Raw genomic sequence first — 6,146 nt, 5'->3', positions numbered from 1 at the left:
TGCCTTGCATTCTTTTTTGCTTTTAAAAGCAATTCAGGGCTAGCCCTGAAGAGACAGTAGCAAAAGCATGTATTGTTTTGCCAATTGCCTAATTGACAAGAGCAACAAATGTAACATTCGAATTGTAGGATTGATTCACAAAGGAAAAAAAGTCTTGCCCTTTGCAACATTTCCCCTTTGCTGGAAGCCAGCAAATGAAAGGGAAAGTGAACAAGCAGCTAGCCATGTTCTATCCATCTATATATCTGCCTCAAGAAAAAACAAACATGTGCATATTTTGTCAAAATGTTTTTTAAAAAATAAAAAAGGGGGGAAGGTGCCTGATGGGAGCTCCGTTCATGCCCTGCCTTTGACCTGACCTGAACTGACCCTTTTCCTCCTGCTAGAGGAGCTTTGCCATTGCCTTCCACTGAGGCTGAGAGAGAGTGACCTGTCAGTTCCAAATGACCCATGGAATCAATTGGAAATAAAAGGGAAATGCAGCGCAAGCATTCTGACTGTAGCATCCGCATATAACACTAATAATAATAATAATGATAATGATAATGGCTCTTAAGTTCCAGGAGCAAGAAAAAAGCAAGCACCCAAAAAATCATGCGCATAAATTGTCAAAAGAGGCTGCTTCTGATGCATCCATTTCCCTACATCCCCCAGCTTGGCCCCACAGCCCTATTTCCCTGAGCAATCCTCCTCCTCCTCCTCCTCCTTCCTTCTGACCCTCACCACCCTCTGAGCTGCCATGGCTCCTTCATCCTCCTCCTCCTGCTCCATTATAGGATGCCCTTCAGGCTCCCTTCTTCCCATGGCTCCCTCCTCCTCCTCCTCCATCACTTTCTCCACTCCCCCCCCACCTCCCTCTGCAGCCCTCGTCACCCTGATTTCTCCTTATATCCTCTTCACCCTTTGCATCCAGATCCCCCTTTTTCCTTTGGCTTTTTCCCCCTCCCCCTCCCCTCCGATGAGGGGAGAGAATGCTCTGACCTCTGCCCGCCCTCTGACCTTAATCCCTCCCTGAATTTTCTCTGATCATGATTGAGGGCAAGTTCATATTTAGCGGAACTCGGGTCTTTTGAGAAAAGACAGTTTTGAGCCCGATTTTGGATACCCCGGGGTAAAGGGCATTTCCTTGTGCAAGCCTCGACATGGATTGTGACAGAATCGGGCCCAATATGAACTTCACGTGGAAGATTCGATTTCAAAACCAGTATAAAAGGTAATGTGAATGGCCCCTAGGATTCCATGGCCAAGTGGACTGGATTTGAACCCTGGTCTCCAGAGTTCTAGTCCAACATCCAAACCACTTCACCACACTACATCTTCTTCTACTGCTTGCATTGTTTTAAATTAATCATGACAATATTTCTGTATGCTGCCCTGAGATCTTTACATAAGGGGTGGCATATAAATATTTAAATAGACTGAAAATAATAATAATAATAATAATAATAATAATAATAATAGCAGCAACAACAATAAGGCATTTGTCACCCTTTGAAAGGAAAATTTTGCTAGGATTCAAGCCTGGAAGTATCACTTTGTAGCTCAGAAGTCCTCCTAAAAAAATAGAATTGAAGTTTTTTTTATAGAACATCTGTCAGCCCTGATCTGAATAAATAAAAGCAACCTTTTTCTAATTTCCAATCTATCTGTTTAATAGAATCTCATCCAGACACTAAAGGATATTGGCTCAGGCTTGCCAATATAATTAACAATTAAGACTGGTTTGTTGTCCACTGACCTGTGTGTCAAAAGGAACACTCTGCTTCAACTGTTGGTCAGAAACAGCTTGCTCTGTTTATTTTGCATTCATGTAGTTACATCTACTGTATATTCTGCCTTTCCTCTGATGAGTTCCCTTCTCCCTACTCTACCATAACAACTCTGTGAGCTTGGTCAGGCTGTATATTATTGGCTGAAACTTATATACAGTTGCCCCTCCACATTTGCGGCTTTGATTTTTGCGGCTTTGATTAATATGTTCCCTCTAGGAATCTCTAGGTCCTGCAGTGCAACTCTGCCAGAAGTTGACCATAGAACTGTGATGGAGAACCTAGAAGTTCCTAGAGAAAATACCTTTCTAGGCATTTGTAGGTCCTCCAGTATGATTCTATGATCAATTTCTGTCTAATGTTGACCATAGAGTTGCACTGGAGGACCTGGACGTTCCTAGAAAGATGTTATCTTAGGTAAAAGAATAGTGTTTTTGTTTTTGCAGTTTGTCCACATTCACAGGGTCCCTTGTCCCTAACTCCAGTGAATGTGGAGGGACCACTGTAGTGATTTTCATACCTCAGTAGAGAACAGAACCAAGATCTGCCAAGACCCATTCCAATAGTTTAACCACTACACCACACTGCCTCATTCCAGGAAACCATCTCATGTAAGTATAGAAATAACAGCAGAGAATAGGGCAACATTTTCTGCAAATATAGACTCTAAAGGTAATCCATTAAAAAAAGGCACTCAAAAGAACAGATGGAAATAAATGTATATGTTCAAGATATATATAAATGTTCAAGAATACCTTATAATCAGAAAATAAGAACCTCTCCAATATTTACAGAAAATTGTATTGATTGAAAAAGACAACTGGCAGCTATATTTGGAATATAATAACATCACTGAAACTGCCATTTAAAGCATCTTGCCCTCCAATTTCTGATGCCTTCTTGATTCACAGTTAAATACTTCTTTGTGTAACAGACTTAAACCACATTAACTAATAACAGCTCTGGATACGAACATTTCTCCCGAGACTGGACATCATTTTAGGAAGAAGCAATAACTCAAGTCACTGACTCCCAACTATATAAGAATTTTATTTTGACAACCAACCTGTCTCTTCCTGTTACTGATCTAGAACTTAAATGCCCTTAGCATACTGAAGGTAAGGAGCAGATTGTTTTCATCAGTGCTGAAAACTTCACTCTCCAGTTTCAAAATCTGCTCTTGCCTCATGGGTTGAGAAATTTTGGGGGGCCTGGGGGTGGAATTTTCAGTCCCAGCAGCCACAGCAAACTCTTGAAAAACAGATGTCCATTTACATTTTTGATCTGGGTTACTTGGGGAAGTTTTGGAAGATTGTGAGGAGATTATTTGAAGCCTAAACCATCAGTCTGAGAAGCCTCCAGGAACAGGGGAGGAAAAAAACATCCTTCAAACAGACTCTTTTGGAGGTTTTTAAACAGAGGCTGGATGGCCATTTTTTGGGGGGTGCTTTGATTGATTAATAGGATCAAGCCCCTCACCCCATACAGGGTTCTAAAATGGCTTTGTGGGCCACGTATAGACCCCTCACTCTAAGATTTGCAGCGATGATCTAGACGTATGTAGTTTATTGTGGCACCAGACCTCTCTGAAACAGAACGCAAAATGTCTCACAAAACTACAGTTCCCAGAATTCCCTAGCACTGAGCCAAAGCAGTTAAAGCAGTGTCACACTGGATTATTTCTGCAGTGTGTTTTGGCCCATGGTGTGTGTACCTGTGGATAAGACATCTCCGAGACTCTTGTCCTCCACTTATCTGCATAGGTTCTGCCGATTCAGGCCTGATTAAGTCTATCCATCTGGCATGTGATTTTTCTCTCTAATACCTTTCACCTTTCCTAACATCATTGTCTTTTCTAATGAGTCATGACTTCTCATGGTATGACCAATGTATGACAGTCTTAGTTTCATCATCTTGGATTCCAGCACAAGTTCAGGCTTGATCTGCTCATTGGTTTGTCTTTTTGGCTGTCCATAGTATCCTCAGCACTCTTCTTCACCACCACATCTCAAATAAATTAATTTTTTAAATCCACTTTTTTACTGTCCAGCTCTCACATCTATACATAGTTATGGGGAATACAATGTCTTGGACGAGTCTAATCTTAGTGCCCACTTGTATATCTTTACACTTTAGGATCTTGTCTAGTTTTTTCATAGCTGCTCTTCCTATTCCTGGCGCTTTCTGATTTCTTGATTGCAGTCTCCTTTCTGATCAATGTTCGATCCAAGGTATGGGGAATCATTAACTATTTCAATTTCCTCATTATCTAGGCTGAATTTATGTAGATCTTCTGTGGTCATTAATAATAAATAATATTTTTTTTATTTGTATACCGCTTTTCCGTCTGATCAAAGCGGTTCACAGCACCATGCAATACAATACAAAACAGTACAATAATCAAACAATACAATATAATATCAATTACACAGCAATATTACATAGTTCAATAAAAATCTCATAGCAAATACAAATCAATTTAAAAACAATCGGTTGTGGTTGGCTATCCAGGTCTTAATTAGGGTAATCTATCTCTAAAGAGAATCAGGGGGGTATGCTATCTGGAAAAGATGTGTTTTCAAAGCCTTCTTGAAGGCTTCCAGCATGGAACATAGCCGGATCTTTTCAGGGAGAGCATTCCAATGAGCAGGAGATGTCACTGTGTAGGCTCTCTGATAAGTTTTTACTAATTTTACCCTGGGGTATTCAAGTAAATATGTCCCAGATGTTCTGAGGGTGCGAGGGGAATTATGTAGGGAGAGGCGCTTCCTCAAGTAACTCGGGCCCAAGCCATGTAGGGCTTTAAAGGTAATGACCAACACTTTGTATTGCACCTGGAAGCTAATAGGCAGCCAGTGGAGACATTTTAATATAGGTGTTATATGGTCCGATCTACGGGTACTCGTGACCAATCTGGCTGCTGCGTTCTGAACTAACTGAAGCTTCCGAACCTGGTACAAAGGTAGCCCCATGTAGAGCGCATTACAGAAATCCAAACGAGAGGTTACCAGTGCGTGTACTACAGTTTCAAGGTCCTTTCGATCCAGACAGGGGCGCAGTTGGCATATCAGCCGAAGCTGGTACCAAACACTCTTGGCCATCGCATCTACTTGAGATGATAATTGTAGAAATGAGTCCAGGAGTACTCCCAAACTGTGAACTTTATCCTTTAGCTTAACCCCGTCAAGGATAGGGTGACAAATTTCCCTATCTGGATTCAGGGTACCTATCATGAGTACCTCTGTTTTCTCTGGATTCAGCTTGAGTCTGTTTTTCCTCATCCAGTCCATTACTGACTCCAGACAGGGGTCCAGAGGGGAGATGCCATCCTTAGTCACTGTATCAGTCGGAGACATGGAGAGATAGATCTGGGTGTCATCAGCGTACTGATAACACCGAGCTCCATGCCTCCGGATGATCTCTCCCAGCGGCTTCATGTAAATGTTAAATAGCATGGGGGATAGAATGGCGCCCTGCGGAACGCCAGATGTCAGCTCCCTTTTACGGGAGCAGCTATCCCCCAGCCTCACCGACTGGAACCTTCCCGAGAGGTAGGACCGGAACCACTGGAGCGCAGTGCCCCCGATACCCAGCTCTCCCAGGCGTTCCAGAAGGATACCATGGTCGATGGTATCGAAGGCCGCTGAGATGTCTAAGAGCACCAACAGGGTCACATTTCCCCTGTCAATGCTCAGACGGAGATCATCGACTAAGGCGACCATGGCAGTCTTGACTCCGTGTCCCGCCCTGAAGCCAGTTTGAAATGGGTCTAGATAATCGGTTTCATCCAAGACTGCTTGGAGCTGAAAGGTGACTGCCCTCTCGATCGCCTTGCCCAAGAATGGCAATTACTTTTTGTTTTCTTCATGTTCAGCAACAAGCCTGCCTTTACACTTTCTTCTCTGATCTTCCTTAGTAATTGTTCCAAGTCCATGATGTTTCTCAGGTCTGATCAATATTTGATCCAAAGTATGAGAAGTCTTTGAACTACTTCAGACCTTTTCTTGTGCTGTGGGAGATACATTCTGTGCTGAGAGGTCTGTTTTGCTGCCTAATGAATTCCATATCCAGGGTAACTTGGGTGTGCAAAGTGGCCCAGCATTTGGAATACCAAACCTTCTGCCCAATTCCAATTGTTGTGCACAAGATGGGACATTTCCTCTTTCTCACAGTGAATGAGGTGCACCACTTTAAGCTGAATGGCTTGCTGTGTGTTAATTTCTCATCCTTATTTTTATTCTCCCTATGTTGGCTGGGTACTATTATCTCAACCCGCTTAACAGCTGGTTGTGACACCTAAATAATCACCCACAAATTGAGTTAACAAGTTGGAACGTTGGACTTACCTGAGAGACGTCCCTTTACAGCAGAGAAGGT

At 42.5% G+C, this 6,146-nt stretch overlaps 1 protein-coding gene across 5 annotated transcripts in view; it reads right to left on the bottom strand.

Moving 5' to 3' along the window:
• The window catches only part of LOC121919744 (phosphofurin acidic cluster sorting protein 2-like), a 275,361-nt gene that overhangs the window by 67,659 nt on the left and 201,556 nt on the right, over positions 1–6,146 (bottom strand). The gene's annotated exons all lie outside the window — the stretch shown is intronic.

The sequence above is a fragment of the Sceloporus undulatus genome, chromosome 1 (genome assembly GCF_019175285.1).
Source record: "Sceloporus undulatus isolate JIND9_A2432 ecotype Alabama chromosome 1, SceUnd_v1.1, whole genome shotgun sequence".
NCBI classification, from domain to species: Eukaryota; Metazoa; Chordata; class Lepidosauria; order Squamata; family Phrynosomatidae; genus Sceloporus; species Sceloporus undulatus.
Note: the sequence above shows the minus strand (reverse complement) of the source record. Positions and strands in the feature narration are given on the sequence as shown.